This window comes from Lactuca serriola, chromosome 8 (assembly GCF_051521515.1).
Source record: "Lactuca serriola cultivar US96UC23 chromosome 8, Lser_US96UC23_V15, whole genome shotgun sequence".
In the NCBI taxonomy this organism is placed as follows: Eukaryota; Viridiplantae; Streptophyta; class Magnoliopsida; order Asterales; family Asteraceae; genus Lactuca; species Lactuca serriola.
The window spans coordinates 187,517,679-187,538,212 of NC_136415.1; positions in this window are offsets into that span (position 1 = coordinate 187,517,679).

The following is a 20,534-nucleotide window of genomic DNA, read 5'->3' on the forward strand; positions in this document are numbered from 1 at the left end:
TACGTTTAATATTATGTTAGAATATTACACGTAATGTTTAAAAAGCAATAGCTTTTTAGGATAAAATAAATACCAAAAATATATTTAATATTTTTCAAAAGTTTTTGTTTATATATATATATATATATATATATATATATATATATATATATATATATAAGTTTAAATGAGAATCAAAAAGGGCAGGAACATTTAAAAAACCATTTTTATTAATGTATACTTGTAATTTCTACAATAAATATTTACATGACTTTTAAAAATGGATTTTTTTAACAAATATCTAAATAAAAAAATTTGCTTGATTATAAATAATAAAAAACTAGAACCCACCTAAATATTATATTAGATTAGTTATACACACACTATCACCTGATTATCTTATCTTTTCCCTCAAATGCTTTAAAAAAAACTTATTTCATCTTCATGTACAACCTTACAACTTGTGATGAACAACATTGCTTCTACAAGTACTACAGATTGCAGCCCACTACCGTTGTCATCGCCGATGTTGACTCCTCTGCCACCACTTATCTTCTACCATCGCATATCTAATAACGGTGAAATAGCACCATTTTTTTCAAAAAAATAAATGGAAAAACACTTCTTACTTGGCTGCCACTACTGTCGATGACGACTCCACGAATAAAACTGACCTCCTTTAGTTCCATTATCTCTCTAAATCATGAAAAATGTCTTAGATTTGGAGAGAGAGAGAGAGAGGGGGGGGGGAGTTGAGACCACTACCGACAACTTTAAACCACCCCCACCACTTGAACGTCTCAGATCATTATAATTTTGTGGTTTATGCTCATTATTTTACACATGAGTTCTTTAGATATGGCTTTGTTTTCTTCATTTTCTAGATCTTTAAAAAATGTTATCTTTCATCTCTAGATGTGCATGTTTAATCATAGTCAAACCGCCAAAATCGGACACAACCAGATATGCGATCTCCGACAAACTGTTACCTCCACCTGCTATCTCCAATGGCATGTTGACAAATTTATGATTCTGGCGACTTTCCTTGGTAATTTTTGCTCAAATCTGGTTAGATCTGACAAATTTCATTTGTTTTTTTCTTGACTCAAATGGTGTTCCTAGTGCATATTTTTCCAGATCTGGTTAGATCTAAGTGAATTCGAGTTTCGACAACTATAATTACTTATCTTCGGTGTTAGTTTTGTGGTTTAGATCCATGCATGGTGTTTCCTTTTGAAATTGAGAAATTTCATGTGTTTCTTTCAAATCTGAAGGATATCACATGTACACTCATTTAATACTTTTGTTTACATGTTTTTTGTAGATTTTTTAATTTTCACTCTTCCACACCTTCTGAAAACAAATTTTTACATGTTATTTTGAGAAATCCTTCCCCAATCCTGTTTTGATCTATTAGTTTATTTCATATCTTCATTGTTGTGCTTTAGATCTCTATCATATATGGTAGTTTACTCTTAATTTGTCAATTTTATAGCGGAGGACTTGAAGTTATAAGTTGTGAATACATTATATTTTTACATATTTGATGTGGATATCGTTTCCATCTTAAGGCTCGACTATAATGAAATTGGTGATTAAACTGTGAATAAACTATATTAAACTGTGAATGGACAATATTAAGATGTGAATTGACAATATTAAGTTTTGAATATTATATGAATTTTATGTTAAAATTTGAATGACTTATGTATGATGTTTGTTTGATTTTCTCTTGTGAATAAATATACTATGAATATTCATTTTAACTTGTGATGCTTTTATAAAATTAATTATCAACTTAGAATGAAGAGCATTATTTTAAATAAAATCATATAATGATATCATCTTGAATTTCGACTTTGATACATCTCACAATGCACTTGTTAAAATGACTGAAAAAATAATGTTTTTTTTATGTTTTTTATTTAATTGTCAATGGTGTATGGATTGTTACATTAAACTGCGAATATGTGTTTTAAACTGTGAATATTATTTTATGTCATTATATTTAACTTTTTTTTTTTGTAAAATTAATTGTAAACTATGATAGAAGAAGGGGGGGGGGGGGGGGGGGGGGGTTGTTAAGACTCTAAGAGATAATTTTAGAATGTTTTATGTGTTTTATATAAAACTATAAATGATGTATGAGTCATTGTATTAAACATTGAATATATATTTTAAATTATGGATATTATTTATTGTTGTGATTTTAAACTATGAACAGTATTTTAACATGTGATTTAAAAAAAATATTGTGACATTGTATAGAATGCCTATGAAAAGTTAATTTGGATAAAGCATATAATAATGTCATACTAAATTCGATTTGGTTACAATTCATAAACGTGTTTGTTAAATACATTGAAAAAGAATGTTTATGTGTTGTATTTAACTATGAATGGTTTATCAATTGTTGTATTAAACTGTAAATACATGTTTAAACTCTGAATATTGTTTTAAGTTGTGATTTGAAATTGATTATATTAATTGAATTTTTGATTTTTTTTTATTTTGTAAAATTAGTTGTGAACTAAAATAGAATGGGCATGAAAAAACCCATATCTTAAGGTGGTGGGAGGAAAGGAGATTGACATCAATACTTAGTGGTGACAAAGAGTAGGTAATAATGGAAGTGGTCGTAGGATTTGGTAGTGGTAAGCTGGAATAAAAACAATAGTGGCGGTACATGTGGTTAGTGGTGGCAGTGATTCGTGGCGGTACGTGGTAACTCATGATGGCGATGGTGGTGGTGAAAGTTCTAAATTGGGGTATAATGTGTCTATTAATTTGTGAATAATTGATATGTTAGTCAAACTATGAATATGATATTTGAGTTGTGAATTTTTAGCTGAAACGTGAAAATGATGTTTTTGCTATTCTTCAATAAAAAACGAAATTATAATAATTGTATCAAATATATCTTTTTTTAACGAAAGTCTAAGATAATGAGTTCTTTATCTCTAAAAATTTAAAATGACAAAATCACCTTGATGAAAAATGGTTTCTAAAGTTTCAAAATTTTTTAATGAATGTCTAAGGTTAAAGAATTACTATTTCCTCACCAAAGCAACCATCATGAAAAATGGACATCAAGTTCTTAAACACTTTTTAATTTTTTTAATTAAAGTTTAAGACTACTATGTTGTTAATTTCAGAAAATTAGAATTTCAAATACACCCTTAATGAAAAATCGTTCCTAGAATTTCTAGCATTTTTTCTCTTTAATATATATATATATATATATATATATATATATATATATATATATATATATATATATATATATATATATATATATATATATGTATATATAATGTGGATGCATAACTATTGTGCGGACGTATTTTTACTATTTAAATACGTACAATTATACATAACTATTGAGATTATCACGTATTTTTACTATTTAAATCGTCCATAAGGTTATTATAAGTTTTTATTATTATTATTCTCATTCTGTCAGATTTTTGTTAAAATATTTATTGAATCGTATTCTATAACAATGATAATAACTAAAAAAAGATGTGAGAAAATAAAAATAAATAAGAATTAGTGAGAATACATGTAAATGACGATAGTTGTGTAATGTTGAATGTATTTACATTAACAAATAACTTATTCTTTTAGTAATTCTCATAGATTAGCATTCTCCATACGTCCGTACAATAGTTATGCATCCACATTATAGCCTAACCCTATATATATATATATATATATATATATATATATATATATATATATATATATATATATATATATATATATAATAAATGAAAATAATTTTGTCATATGTCACCTTCTTATTAACTTGGACACATGTCATTTTTCGGAATGTTTGAATAAATGTTTTTCCATTTGTCATTTTCTTATTTTTTTATATTTTTTTCTTAATTCACACATCATATTTACACATCAATTAATAATTGGCTTAATTAAAAATAACTAATAAATTATAATATTACTATTAATATAGTATTTAATATGTTTCCTTTTGAATTTAAATTTTAAATTTCAAATCTAAATAAACTTTTGTTTAACCCTTTATGTTTAATATTTTTGTTTTATCCAACCCGCATAACATACGCGTCGCACAACTAGTATATATATATATATATATATATATATATATATATATATATATATATATATATATATATATATATATATATATATATATATATATATATTCGCTAGTGTATTTGTGTGTTTTAGATACGTGTGACTATATAATTGGGTGATTAATGTAGTAGAATTTAAGAGTGTCATAATGGACTTCCGCGCTAGCTAGTCAACATTGGTGGTTCGATGACTGGAATTTACTATTCTATACTTTGACATTTTTGTAGCTTGTGTTTCTTAGTTAAGTTAAAGAAGCCTATCAATCTTATATTAAAAGTTAGTTTTTGGGTTTAAACTGTTATATATATATATATATATATATATAAAGTTAATTTTTAATTTGGATGAACATTTACTGTACGGACGTCTAGAAAGTGTTATTATATGAGAATAACTAAGAGAATTTGTTGTTTGTTATTGTGAATACGTTCAAACCTCGTATAACTATTATCATTATCATCAATTTTCACAAATAAAATCGTCGGTAAGGATGTTATGAATTTTTTACTATTCTCATTCAGTCAGAATTTATTTTTGACAATTGTATTATGTAATAATGAAAATGAGTAAAAAACAATTCTTGAGAACAAAAATGAATAAGAGTTAATGAGAATGCATGATAATGACGATATTTATGTGAGATTGAGCGTATTCATATTAACAAATAACTTATTCTCTTAGTTGTTCTCACAAAATATCATTATCCACAGACGTCCATACAATAGATGTCATATTTATTTTAACCAAGCCTTATATATATATATATATATATATATATATATATATATATATATATATATATATATATATATATATATATATATAGTTAACGTTACCATGAACGATCATGTTAAATGTAACGGAAATCATAAACGAGACGTTATCTCATCAGGACTTTGGCCAAGGCCCGGTCTTGGCCAAGGCAGTCTAGCGTTGGGGTGCCAGTTCATTTCCTTTCACGAGGGACGAATATCCCCTGCGATCTTCTCATCCACTCACGACCAATCAGAACGTGATAGAAAGCTTAGGTGACGCCCAAAATTGACGTCACCGAGCAGTTAGTTAACGTGGGCGTGATCCTCCCAGTCAGAGTAGGCCACGTCTCACACTCATCGGACGAGGTCCCCACGATCCGTTAAAGGCAGGTATAAATGGATCTCTGACGCATCAAGGAAGGGATCCATCTTCTCTCTCACGAATATTACCCTAAAATTACATCTCTTAGAAAAATAACTTGATCATCGGAGCGACGTCCCGAGAGAACACTCAGACGTCCTTTAACGATCTTTCATTGTGTTGTGTTCTCAGCCAAACTCTCAAGACAGATCCATCATCTGACATCCAAACCCCTGTAGAGCATGTCACAACATATATATATATATATATATATATATATATAGATACATACCTACATACATACATACATACACAAAAATCATAACCAATTATATATTTATGTCAAGTGTTATCGAGGCATTCATCATCACTATCTTTAGATCAATCGTTTTCCTCATCACCACATCTGATATCCTCACCATCTCCACCATCTTCAGGAGAATTAATCGTTTTCCTTATCTTATTGCGACACCGATCGAAACCAATTTGCAAGTTTCTTAAATACAGATATTAATATTAATTTCAACATACAAACTACCAATAAACATAAACCAAACCAGACACCAAAAGTCCTATTAATTATCAAAACTACCAACATAACATATGCAAATTATCAACATACTAAAATACCAAACTACATATCTAACTCCAATTATCAAAGATATCAAAACACCATACTAACATATTGTTGGAAAATTGTTTTTACCAATTTCTAAAAATGAGTTTTTTCTTACTTTACGCATGACCTACAGACTGTAAATATAGTCAAAATAGATGAATGATTATATATTCGTGTTCTCCTACATGATATCTTCATTTTGATATATCATGCGTCCAAAAAAGATTAAAATGAAATAGAAATTATTTATCAAATAAATTTAGTAGGAAGAGAATAATAAATGAGCTAAGTGACTTTTAACTCATCTCACATTGATGGGCATATGAAAAGAAAATGAGTTTATAGTTATAAAGGCAAGCTATCTTTGTAAGACATATAGAACAATGCTCTCTATTTTGTGCGCATGCATGGTGGTGCAAATGCGATCCACTTTGGACTGGGCACTTAACTTGTGTACGAGTGCGCATCTTGCGGCTACGAATGCACCACTAGTCGACAAAGAAAGTTCAAAGGCCTTTTGAAATTATTTCTTTTTAGTTTTCAGTTACAAACTCAAATTAAAGACCATTAACAATCAGATTTCTGTTTTTGATTTCTTAATTAACTTGGTCTCTTTAATTCTTCATCGGTTACATTTTTTGGACCTTTTTTACTATAGGTCTCAGGCTACTGATCAAAAAACCAAATGATTAAATCGTCTACTTCTATCTTCTAATTTACTTCTGCTTCTTCCTCCTACAACAAAGGTTTATTTCGGTCCAAGTGAAGGTTCGGCCGATCTTGAAGAATTGCCTTTAGTTGTTATATCCAAGGAAACATACACCCAAATAAGGCGAATTTGTTTTAAAGAAATTGTGTGAAACACAGGTCACAACATAATTTATTGTTCGTTCCTTCGTGCATATCATAAGGGTTATATTTTTCCTAAATATCTTAAAAACAAATTCGTTTGTACGAAATGAGCAATTAAAAAAATGTCTTTTGTTTACATTTCTTACAGAAACGATTTTTTCTTCCTTCCTTTACAGTTGCAGAATTTGTTTTCAGAAATCATTTTTTAAGACACCTTTTACCTTTCTGTTTAGCGTAAATCATTACATCTATAATCTATGACTATTTTCAAACATTATTTTTTAAAATAGTTTTCAAATTCAATTTGTCTTCACACTTTTCATAGTTCGTTTTGTGGAAAAAGACGCTTGTTTAGTAGTTGTAGTTGTAGTTGTGGTTATTTTGCACCAATCTTTAACTATTTTATATTGCTTCCAATAAAACTGTTGATTTCTTTTGTATCATGACTAATGAAAGCTCCCAACAACCAAAGCCTATTGGTACTCCTAATGCTCAATGAGCTCCAATGATGACCATGCCGGTTAATCATGCAGAGAAACCGAAAAACTTTTTTGGACTACCCTTTAAGATGTGGTATAATGCTCTTCTATCTTACCACATTAAATATTGCTAGATTCTTAACTAAAGAGGCTCCGAGGATGGCCGAAGGAGAAGGATATGTGCAAGCTTTAAGTTTTATTAAAGCTTGGAAAAAATTTTATTTCTTGTGTAGGAACTATGTTCTTAATGGTCTTGTTGATTCGTTGTATAATGTCTAGTGTGTAACAAAAACATCCAAAGAACTATGAGACTCATTAGACAAAAAGTACAAAACTAAAGACGTCGGGATAATGAAGTTTGTGGTTGTCTGATTTCTAGACTTTAAAATGCTCAATGATAAAACTGTTGTGTCCTAAGTCCGAGAACTACACGTCCTCCTACCTGATATGGATTCCAATGGTATGGGGTTTAATGAGCCTTTTTTCCATTGATTCCATGATTGAGAAGCTACCCTTAGTTGGGTTGATTTCTAGAATCCATTGAAACATAAGAGAAAGGATATGTTCGTTGAGGATCTAATTTTTCGCCTACGAATTGAAGAAGACAATAAGGTAGCTCAAAAGAGTACCTATAACCCTATCTCTGATAAAGCTAATGTGGTACAGCATGGTCAAAGTTCTGGGAAGAACAAGTCTGCAAAGGGTAAATTCCTAAACAAAGGCAAGGGTGGAAACTTGGGATTCAAAGGAGGAACGTTCAACAATAAGTTTCAAGGAAACTGCCTCAATTATGTTTGACCTGGCCATTAAGAAGAAATAAGTACTTTGTCACCTTGATTCATGATTACACTAGTTGAGAAGTAATTTGGAGATGATTGCTACACTTGCATGGTTTAAATAGGGTCTCAAACTTTCAAAGAGGCAGTTACCACTTTTGAAGGACCTCAATGGAAACAGGCAATTAAAAGCGAAATGGATTCCATCCTGTAAGACCCCACATGGGAGCTAGTGGATTTACCTTAAGGTTACAAAGCACTAGATTACAAATGGATTTTCAAGAATAAAATGGATCGATTAGCAAGTATAAGGAAATTCTAGCTTGTAATAAAAGGTTCTAGGAAAAAAAGTGGCCTTGATTAGTTTGATATGTACTGTCCCGTCACACTTATCACATCCATCAGGTTGGTGCTTGTAATTTCTTCTATTTAAAATCTTGAACGACATCAAATAGATGTTAAAACAACTTTTCTAAAGTAGGATTGTGAAGAAGAAATCTACATGGAACAACCAGAGGGGTATGTTTCCCCAGGACAAGAATCAAAGGGTTGCAAACTAGTGAAGTCAGTATATAGGTTAAAACAAGTGCCTAAAGATTGGCATCAGAAGTTAACCATGTGATGTTGGAAAGCGGATACAAGATTGAAAATTATGACTAGTGTCTTTATGTTAAAAACATAATTGAGGGTTATGTTATCTTGTTCCTTTATGTTGATTATACGATGTTTGTTGGTAGAAACAATAAAATGGTTTAATCAACAAAAAAAGCATGTTAAAGGAAAGATTCAACATGAAAGATATGAGTTTAGCAGATGTCATCGTTGGTGTGAAGAACACAAGGAAAGTGTATACAAGATTAACAAATGGACTTACTTTATGTCAAACCTACTATGGAACAAAAATCTTAGGAAGTTTAACTCTGGTGATACAAATGTGGCTAGAACACCAATTGATACTAGTCACCATGTAAGTAAACATAGAGGTGAGTGAGTTGGACATGTCAAATATGCAAGAATTATTGGTAGTCTGATGTACCTTATGAGTTGTAACAAACCTAACTTAGCTTTTGCAATAATCAGACTAAGTAAATATACCAGCAATCCAATTGATGAACATTGAAAGCGTATTAAGAGATTATTACAATATTTTGGGTCGTGTTTTGTGTTATGTATTGCGTCTATTGGGCTTGTTAGCTAGTCCATTTTGTATCTCCGGTATGGGTCTGTCCATCCGTGAGTTTAGTAGGGTTTAGTATGTATATAAGTGCTTGCATGCTCCTAGAAGGTAACGATAGGATATAACGATCAGAGAATTATTCAGCAAGTTTGTTATTATCGTTCTTGTAACCCTAAAATCCTCTACAGCGGAAGTTCTTAGTCGAGCTCTGCTGAGGATTGTTTGATCTAATCATTCAACACATCTTGATCCATACTTGTGTTATTTACTGCTTTTACCTTCATCGCATTACATGTTAAGAAGATCTAATCGATCATTAAGTTTCTTAATAACTTATCAATTGGTATCAGAGCAGGAGGCTGTGTGATTCATACACATCTTTTCTGTGAAAAAGGTTGCGATTAGGGTTATTCTGCATTAACTAATATTTATTGAGCCGTCATCCCATAATTGACGTAACTCAGCATTTATTTGTTTTGCCCTAATTTTATATATTACAAGTCTGATCTTTCAAACAGGTTATACGATCAAGCATGGACGAGTCACAATCAAATCCCATAAACATCTCAAACAGCATTGGATCAACGACGAAGATTCCCATCCTTTACACCCAGGATTATGAAGTCTGGGCACATCACTTTGAAGATTATGTCATTGGATCTGAACACAATGGATATCTTATTTGGGAAGCAATCGTGTCTGGAACATTCGCTCATTCAGCAACGTCTAAAATCATTAAAACTCAGAAAGAGTATAATGATCTGTTGAAGGACATAAAAGATATTGCTCAAGACGAAAAAGATAAGTTTCAGTGCAATATTAAAGCATTGAGACTAATCAGATTCGCTCTTCAATCGGATACTTTCAGGCTAGTGAGTTCATGCAGCACTGCCAAAGAAATATGGGATAGGCTACGAGAGTTATATTCCACAGACGAAGATCTGGAGCATTCCATTCAGACCTTACTTTTGTCTGAGTTTGGCAAATTTAAGCAGAATCCAGAGGAAACTGTTACTCAGATGTTCGATCGCTTCAATCATCTTCTCAGTAAGATGATTAAACACGATATTGAAAGGAAGTTGATTGAACAAAAAGTTACGTTTTTGAATGGACTTAGATCTGAGTGGAGAGCGGTTGTGTCCACTGTTAAAGCTCATGAGCAATTCAAATCTTATTCATTGGCTAAGCCGGTAGTGATTTTGAAATCCCAAGAAAAGATTGTCTTGTAGGAGAAGAATGTGGTTTCAAGCTTGGGCTCCTTGGCCCTTCTTTCTAAAAGCAAAAGTGTGATGGAAGATGAAGACCTTAACTTAGAAGACTATGATCTTACCTCTGAAGACTATGCAATGATGGTGTCAAATTCAAAGAGGTTTATAAAGAAAAGGTTTCCTACCAATAAGAACCGGAATTAGCAGGGAAGCTATAGTTCTGAAAAAGTGAGGGAGGAACCAAAGGCAGAAGAAGCAAAGAAAGAGCCGAAAGCTGAATGGGACTCTGGTGTGAACTGCTACTATTGTGGAGGAAAGAACCGCTATGCCAAAGACTGTGTCCTAAAGAAAATGGCAGAAAAGGATGAAGAAGCTGTGTTGATGAAAAAGCTGGAAGAGATCAAGAGAAAGAAAACTACTGCTAACCCTTCTATGAATGCTTTAATTGTGCAGGGTTCGGTAGCGGATGATGAGTTCGGTGGCGTGGAGGTCTGGTCAACCGACTCTGAGGATGATGAAGTCAGAAAGCCATCTCATGGAAAGGCTTATGTTGCGAAAGGTGAAGGAAGCGGTGGAAAGTGTTTGATGGTGTCGGATGTATCTCAAATGAGGGGATACAACACAGACGGTGGGAATGAAGACACAAAGGAGTGAGAGGACTTGTGCTTCACAACAAAACCTCTCAGCGTGCAGTTTAATGAGCTTGATGAATTAATCAAGAAGGTACAATCCATTTTTGTTTCATTCAAAGTCCCACAAAATTCATATGAAAAAGAATTAAAAAATGTAAATTCAAGAATCTCTCATCTAGACAGCAGTTTAACTCAAACAAGGGTCACCAATTCTAACCTAACTGACCAAATAAGCAGGGTGTCTTCAAAGAGTGAGGAACGGAGGATGTGGATAGAGCTGAAAGAGTCGGAGTTGATCAAATCCAAAGACGAAAACATTTATTTACAAAGAGACAATTTAAAACTTTTGAAACAAAGAAATGTGTTTTGTTTGATTGCTAAGCGTCTTTATTCTAACACCACTCAACTTCATCTTAACTGTGAAATAGGACAGAAAATTCATCGCATCATTTTGCCCTTCCTTGAGTTTAAGGAAGACGAAATCGACGCTGAAGCATATAATTGCGAAAGTGTAGTCTCGTCTGAGGATGTAAATCCGACTTATATGTATGGTCTAGAAAAAATCGAATCTTTCATAAAGTCCAAGGACCATAAGGACACGCTGAAAAACCTTTTTGATGAAAATGATAAATTGAAACTAAGGATCGAAACCATACAAAAGTTTTACTCATTGAATGCGAACTTGAGCTCAGAAACTAAAATTGATGTTGAAAATGCATCTGAGCTTAATGAGGATGATGATATGAGTGAAATTTCTGTAGAGGATGAAGTGGATTGTTCTGAGTTTGTCAAGAGCGAACCCGAAAACCACAAAAATCTTATTTCAGAAAATTCTGTGGAGTTTGCTCGTCTGTCCCAACAAAAGTCCCCGATCCTTGAAGAAAAGGCTATTGTATACCAAAAGGTAAGGACGACTCCAAATCAGGTGTATAAGGTCACAGGAGTAACCGAACATCAGATAGTCGAACTCACAACCATTGTAAATGAAGATAATGCTGATGGTTGTGATTAGTTATTCTGGTCCGCCCCTATCGATAATGCTGACGAAACTGTTGGTCTGTCAGAGCGGACGTCCTGGAAGACCAAAGGCAGATATGTGCCAGAGCCACTAAACAAGCCTGACAACTTCGACATGCCAAGTACTAGTGGTACAAAATATGTTCCTGAAGAAAAAGGAGTTCCTGCAAAAGAAGTCACTCCTTCAAGCGAAACATCATCAGTTCAAAGTGAACTGGCTGACAAGAAGCAAAAGCAAAAAGCCAATATCCATCGACAGCCAAAGCAAGTGAAGAATAAAAAAAAACAAAGGAATCAGAGATACAAGAAGAATCTCTCTAAATGAAAACAGTTTTGGCAATCTCAAAACGCCCATTTCTCTTATCATGACAGAAATTCGAAGTCAGAGAAAAGTGCTGTTAGACCGCAAGAAAGTAATAACAACCGAAAGGAGAGGTTCGGTTCTGAGAATCATAACAACCGAAAGGACAAGTTCGGTTCTAAAAAATATGACAACCGAAGGCAAAGGTTCGGTTCAGAGAACACCAGCTACCAAAAGCATAGGTTCGGTTTCGAGAGCAAAAGCGACCAAAGTTCGAGGTTCGGTCCCACAAATGACCAAAAACAAAAGTGTCACTCAGGACCTCAAGACAATAAAACTTCTAAGTCTAACTTCTCTCGTTCTAATTCTTCTAATTCCTCTCAACCTCATTCTAAATCCAATTCTGTTCATACTCCAAAATCCAAAATCTTCAACAGATTTGAAAGGAAAATAGAAGGTTTCATCAGTCAAGACAGATCAAAATCATCCCAAAGTCCAAATGCCTAAACTTGAATCCAAACCGACAGTAACAAATCCCAATAAAATTAAGGTTTTCACCATGAAAAAGAAAGATGAAACAACTTTAATAAAAAGAATATATCTTGTTGACATCTCTCTTACTATTCCTGTACTTGTGAAAGGCTCACATGGACCCAAGAAACTTTGGGTTCCTAAATCTGCTTAATTTTTGTAGGTTATCAGTGACGAGCAGTTTGACGAAGAATGGTATATTGACAGTGGCTGCTCACGTCACATGACAGGAAGGAAGGAAGAGCTGAGGGAATTTCGGTCTCTTTCAAATGGTGGAAATGTCAAGTTCGGGAACAACTCATTCGGCACGATAAAAGGCTATGGAATGATAACAAATGGAGATTTCACGATTAGAAAGGTTGCATATGTTGAAGGACTGCAGCACAACCTCATCAGTGTATCTCAACTTGTTGGAGGTACAGGTCTCAAGATCTCATTCGACGATGAGGGTTCAGAGATAATAGAGAAGAAAACAAAAAGAGTAATTCTCAAATCGGAGCGCAAAGGCGAAATGTTTCCCCTGAATCTCAAACCCATCAAAGGAAATCCAGCTATCTGCCTGTTATCCAAAGCACAATCTGACGAAAGCTGGTTGTGGCACCGAAGGCTCTCTCATCTCAACTTCAAGGATATCAACAAACTTGTTACAGGTGGTCATGTTCGAGGTCTTCCATTGCTCAAATTCGATCGAGAACATTTATGTGTTGCGTGTGAAATGGGGAAGCAAAGTCGTCAAAGTCACCCATCGATTGTAAACACTAAAGTTGTTGAACCACTAGAGTTAATTCACATTGACTTGTGTGGTCCATCATCTATCGAAAGCATCGGCGGTAGCAAGTATATTCTTGTCATTGTTGATTACTTTTCACGTTTTACATGGGTGTTCTTTCTGAAGCACAAATCTGAGGCAACTCTCAAGCTAAAGATGTTTATCAAGCAGGTTGAAGTGCAGCTGAAGAAAGTTGTTCGCAACATCAGAAGTGATAATGGGCTGGAGTTCAAAAATAAAGAATTTGAAGACTTCTTGGCAGAAAAAGGAACCACTCACAACTTCTCAGCTCCCTACACCCCTCAACAAAACGGAATTGTCGAAAGACGAAACTGATCTTTGTGTGAGGCGGCCCGAACCATGCTAAGTTTTGCTTCTTTACCTTTATATTTTTGGGCTGATGCTATTGCTGCAACATGTTTTATGCAGAACAGGTCCTATCTCAATAAACGCTTTAATCTCACTCCTTATGAGATCATCAACTACAGGAAGCCAAACGTCAAATTCTTCCACATATTCGGCTCACGGTGTTTCATCTTCAATTCTAAAGAACATCGTAACAAGTTCGACGTAAAAGCCGATGAAGGGATATTTCTAGGATATTCTCTCACTTCGAAAGCATACAGGGTTTTGAACAAGCGTTCGAGGAAGATTGAAGAAACTTATTATGTGACTTTTGATGACAGCCATGTCAAAAAGCTGAAGGCCTGTGTAGACACAGTTGGAGAAATTTTTTCTCAAACAAGCCAAGTCACAGCCTCGATTGCAAACCTGTTTGAGAAGTTTGTTGAGTTATTTGATGAACCAGAGAAGGCTACTCTCTCGGAAGCTAGTGCAGCTGACAACAAAGTAGATCATCCGAAGCAACTCATCGAAGATGCTGCCAAGCAAATGAATGAAGGAGGATCAAGTCCAAACGACCCTCTATAGCACGATGCTTCAGTTGAGGGGGAGGATCCACCTTCTTCATCACAGTCGGGCTCACATGTTGAGGGGGAGAACTGTTCTCCAGCTGCTCCCGAAAGCCAATCTGCACCCGAAAGTCCTGTGTTACCCGAAAGCTCGAAAACACCCAAAGGTACTGCAACACCCGAAAGCTCAACACCACCCGAAACTCATGTAGCTCCGGAAAGTCAAGATACACCTGAAAGCTTATCTGTCGAGGGGGAGACTGCAAATATGTCTTATGACGATGATAGTCAATCTGAACTAGAAGAGCTGGTAAATGCTGAATTAGATCCATCCTATGATCCAAATTACCCTCCTCTTGTCAAATGGACCAGAGATCATCCTGTTTCACAGGTTGTCGGTAATGTCTCTGAAAAGGTCCTGACCCGATCACAACTAAAGGCAAAGCAAACTTCCTTATTTTCAAAATTAGAGTTTTGTATGTTTAACTCCTTCGTCTCCAAAGTTGAACCAAAGACAGTTAACACTGCTCTTGATCACTCCGATTGGGTTCAAGCTATGCAAGACGAACTTAATGAATTCGAAAGAAATAAAGTTTGGCACCTCATTCCAACTCCTCAAGATGCCTCAATTGTTGGTCTCAAATGGGTCTTTAGAAATAAGATGGAAAAGGAAGGCAATGTGATAAGAAACAAAGCTCGTCTAGTGGTGAAAGGATACTGCTAGGAGGAAGGAATCGACTATGAGGAAACTTTTGCTCCGGTGGCTAGGCTGGAATCTGTTCGAATATTTCTTGCCTATGCTGCACACAAGAACTTTGATGTCTTCCAAATGGACGTAAAGTGCGCATTTCTAAATGGAGAACTCGAAGAAACGGTGTACGTAGAGCAACCTCTTGGATTTGTCAATGAAAAATACCCCAATCATTGTTATATTCTGGACAAAGCGGTATACGGACTGAAACAAGCACCAAGAGCCTGGTATGTAACGCTAACCAAGTTTTTAAAGATGTCCAAATTCAAACAAGGTTCAGTTGACCCAACCTTCTTTTGTAAGAAGGAAGGTAACCACCTTATGATTATTCAAATCTATGTCGATGATATCATCTTTGGCTCAACGAATCCTAGCTTAATGGCTGAATTCAGAAAGCTGATGGAGACTAAATTTGAAATGAGCTCAATGGGTCCGATTAACTTTTTTCTTGGTTTAAATATTAGATAGGGACCCGAAGGCATCTTTATTAACCAGGAAGCTTACACCAAGACTCTCCTTGCGAAATTCAGCATGATGGGAGACTCAAAGGTTAAAGTTCCAATGGCGTTCGGCACCAAGCTCACTCCATCCTTGGATAAGCCAGCAGTCGATATTACACTATATCGCCAAATGATCGGTTGTTTAATGTACCTTACTGCTAGCAGGCCTGATATAATGTTTTCTGTTTGTTACTGTGCTAGATTTCAGGCAAATCCTCGTGAACCTCACATGCTTGCAGTGAAGAACATACTCCGGTATCTCAAGCAAACTACCTCTCTCGGCTTATGGTATCCATCCAACTCAGGTTTCTTCGTTCAAGCCTACTCAGATGCAGACCTTGGAGGTTGTGGACTAGACAGGAAAAGCACCACTGGAGGCTGCCAATTCCTTGACGGGAAGTTGGTTAGTTGGCAATCAAAGAAACAGACATGTGTATCTCTGTCTACCACTGAAGCAGAATACATCGCAGCTGCCTCCTGTACCTCTCAAGTGATTTGGATCCAAAGCCAGCTTCGGGACTATGGACTCAATATGAAAAAGATCCCACTATATTGCGACTCCGAAAGTGCAATTAGGATCTGTCATAACCCAGTGCAACACTCCAAGACTAAGCACATAGCACTGAGGTATCACTTAATTAAGGATCATGTGGAAGATGGGAACGTCGAAATACACTTTGTTCGAACCACTGATCAACTGGCTGACCTCTTCACCAAAGCTCTTCCTGAAGCATCTTTTAACAAAATACTACAAGGGCTAGGTATGATGGAATCGGAGTCAGTACCAAAAATTACCTCTCAAGCTCAAAAGTAAGAAGCGAAATAGACCGAACGTTCGGGTTCGGGTCTTGTGCTAATGTACCAAAATGAACGGAACGCTCAGATTCCGTTGCATAATCTGCTTTTCGCTCCTCACTCAAAGGTAGTTTCCTTGGTTGTAGCTCTTATGTATAATTTTTCCAAATTCATTTATCTTATTGTCAAAGTTATTCTCTTTTTCAAACTTATTTTCTTTGGCAACCGAAATAAACCGAACGCTCGGGTTCGGTTCCAAAGTTTTTCTCAATCGAAATAGACCGAACGCTCGGGTTCGGTTCCAACATTTTTTTTGTATTCATGTTTTTTATGTCTTATTTTCCTTTTTATCAAAAATTCCAAAAATATATTTTTTATTTTTTTCAAAAACTCCAAAAATAATTTTTTTATTATTATTTATTTTTCTCTTTCTTTATTTTATTTTAATTTTGGCTCTTATCTTTTTGTATGTCTATTTGTGGGTAAATCATTTCACTAGCTAAGTGTTCCTAGAAGCATGCTGCTGTATGTGTCCAAAGCCTCACCTGATTCTGAATAAAAGCCTTACTGACTTGGTATAAACAAACCTTTTCTTCCCAATTAGGCTCTCATATTTATTCTAATCATGAGCTACTTAACTCTTTTCTCACATAAGATAAGAGTTTTCTGCTTAGTCCTTATTTTCCATAGCAGAGGTACTTTGGTCTCTTTACACCATCTACATTACTTTTTCTCCATTTCATTCGCTTCACAAACGTAACCCTTGAGACTCTCAGACATTACCACTGAGGTTTATGGTTACACAATTTCTGCGTTTATGATCTTAGCTTCGTGCCACTACGTGCTAAGTGAAACCCAATATTCAAATACCCAAGATGCATTGACGGTGAACAATTAATTTGTTCTAGCTTTCACTGATGAATTGACGGACTTATCCATGGGGGTACATCATGAAATCTCTATTTTTCTTTTGAGTGTTTCCTATGAAATTGTTAAAAACAATAACATTTCTTCCCTTGGGATCCAGTTTTAATTTTTGTTGAGATTTTATAAATTTCCTAGCCAAATCAAATTATCTCCAACCTACTTGTTCAACAGACTACACCAGTCTCACAAGTACTTCGTTCGATTTCTGTCTTATATCAAGATTAGGAATTCTGAATCGAAGCGAAAGCCACCCTCATAAGCCTAATTATAAGAAGCCTTTCAACACTTCTTAATAAGTGTCTGATCGTTATTCAACGGGAAACCACACAAGCACTTTAAGGTCTCTCTTGACTTTGAAGGATGAGATTCGTGCCCGTGATCCTTTGTTTCGTGTCTTTATTGACATCACATATTTTCCCAAAAGTGTTGTTTTATTTCTTTTCTTTTACACACTCAGCACGAAAATCATTATGATTTTCCAAAATTTTGGTTCCCTTAATTTCAAGGAGTTTTAATTGGCTTGGTTGTTCAAAAAGATTGTGGTGAATTTTAATCCACGTGGGAGGATTTTTAAAAGATGTCGATACCATTTAAAGGGATAAGATGACGACATGATGACTCAGGCGGGAGTCCAATCGATTTGATTTCAAACGGCGCAAGAGGGAAGCGTGCGAATCGGAACCGTTTCATCTCCAAATGGCGCCTGATGGGAAGGCGTGTAATTAGGGCCTGACACTCTCTCTCATGCGTCATCATCGGCTACCCCAACTGTCACACATCAGTCAACTCCGAAAAACCCTTCGTTTTTCGATCGAAGATTCGGAAAGATTTTTCTCTCTCCTTTACCCTCACTATAAAAGGCCGTGTAAACCACCATTTACCTCTTTACTGCGCCTACATTTCCAGAGAGCCAAAAATTCTTGAACCTTCATTGTTCATCATCTCCTCCACTTTCTTCAAAGCAATGGCAGATTCTTCCTCAGTTCACGCAACATCCCACATCTTGCCCATTCGCCCACATCAAAGCTTGATCATCGATTTAACCCCTCATTCGTACGACGCATTCATGTTCCCCATCATCGAATGTCTGAAGTTTTCTCCAATCGCTCCTGCACTTACCAGGGCTGAAATAGTTCCAATGGAGTTCCTGTCACAGATCTTTGCCACCGCTCACTACGACAAGGTCATCGACAGAATCTTCTTCGATGTTTTTCAGCACAAGGCGTCGATTTCAAAGCAACGGTTTTGTTCGTTGTTAGGGTTTGACGCGGATTCTTCCAGGGTCAATCCGGAATCAATTCCAATGGGTCATTTGTTCAACATGTTCTACAACATGGGATACACGGAGGTGCTTACTACGGTGACGAAATTCAAGAAGTCGTGCCTACCTCCACAGTGGAATGGGATGTTCACTATTTTGTTCAAGGGTTTATCTGAACGAATTGTCGGGTCTGATGGAGCCAGCCGTTTATTTCTCTCCATCATGTATGGGATCTACAATGGAATCAACATGGACTACGGGTCCGTTCTGTCGCAACAACTTATTCAGAGTCTCTCCTCTATTTCCAGACATTCAGAGATCTCGTATGCTCGGTTCTGGACCATTGTCAGGAAATGGGTAATGGACAAGTACCATGTCCCCATTGTCGCTGGTGCTCCAATGTCTTCGATTGGTACCTTCCATACAACAAATATCATTGTGTCGGACACTTCAAAGTTTCCTTTCAACAGGTCTATCCCGGAAACCATGTATGGGGATGTTCCTGCTGATAGCCGGATTATCAGGACGTACAAGGAGTTCAAGCGTTCTGGTCCGAGGGATCTTACTCCGGAGATGCTGAAATCAATTCATGACGCCGACAAGCCTACTCCAAGAGGCAAGAAGGCTGATAAGGGAAAACAGGTGGCCAAGGGGGCAAAAGGCCCGTCTCCAAAGAAGAGGAAAACCACCAGGGCTGCTCAGTCTCCACAGCAGAAGAGGAGAAAAACTCAACCGAGGCGAAAGCTGGTTATCGCTTCCTCGTCAAGCGAATCTGAGGGTGAGAGTTCTGATTCTGAAGACTCTCAAAGTGGCAACACTCCACCAAGATCTCTAACCCCTGAAGTTCATGTCTCTACTTCTCCTATATCCTCTCCACCTAAAACCATTCCTATTTCTATTCCCCCCATAACTTCCACTACTCAAAAACCATCCTCTTCCATCCCAATACCTCCACCAATATTCACTGAAGCAACCACTGCAGATGTTAGAACCAACGTATCTGATACGGGGGTTCATACTAACGCACCAAAATCCACCTTAGCACCCGAAACCACCCCAACACCCGAACCCACACCTACAACCGAACAAACAACCCAACCCGAACCTACCCATACTACCGAACCACTAGCTTCACCACCACCATCTTCTCCTGGTCACGCATCATAGGAAGAAGAACCACTCATTGGTGGGGAGAATATGACTTTTGACTCGGTCTACTATAGCCCGTTTCAAGTACAAAGTGATGACGATGACGACGCTCCTATCACCAAAAGGCATCTCCAGGAGCTCCATGACAAAATTGACTCGCTCATCGCCTCCTCTTCCACTTCTCAGTCATCCCTATCTGAAGTTGCAGTTCAGAAAATTGTTGAAGCTTTCTCCAAAGCTCAGCAAGCTTCCCTTGCTTCTGCCACCACCGCCATAGAGGCCTCCACCAAAGCCTGTCAGGCTGCGACCGAAAAAGTCGATAAACTATTTACTGATGCCTCTTCCCTGTTGAAGACTATGTTGGAACCTATTGTCCACCAGCTGGCAACATCAGTCGCAACTGAGTTGAAATCCTTCGCTTCTCTTCGTCAAACAATTTCTGACGACAACTCAGCCTTCCGAACAACCATCGAAGAGCGTCTCTCCAAGCTTCAAGAAGATTTGGCCGCCGAGAACACTCTCATGGATGTTCTTGCAAGGAAGACTACCGCTCTGAACGTCAAGAGCATTCAACTCTCCAACTCTCAACAGGAGATTGAATCTCTTCGATCTGAAAGAGAGGTCATCAAATCGTGTGTTTCGGATGTCCACTCTGCTATCTCAAA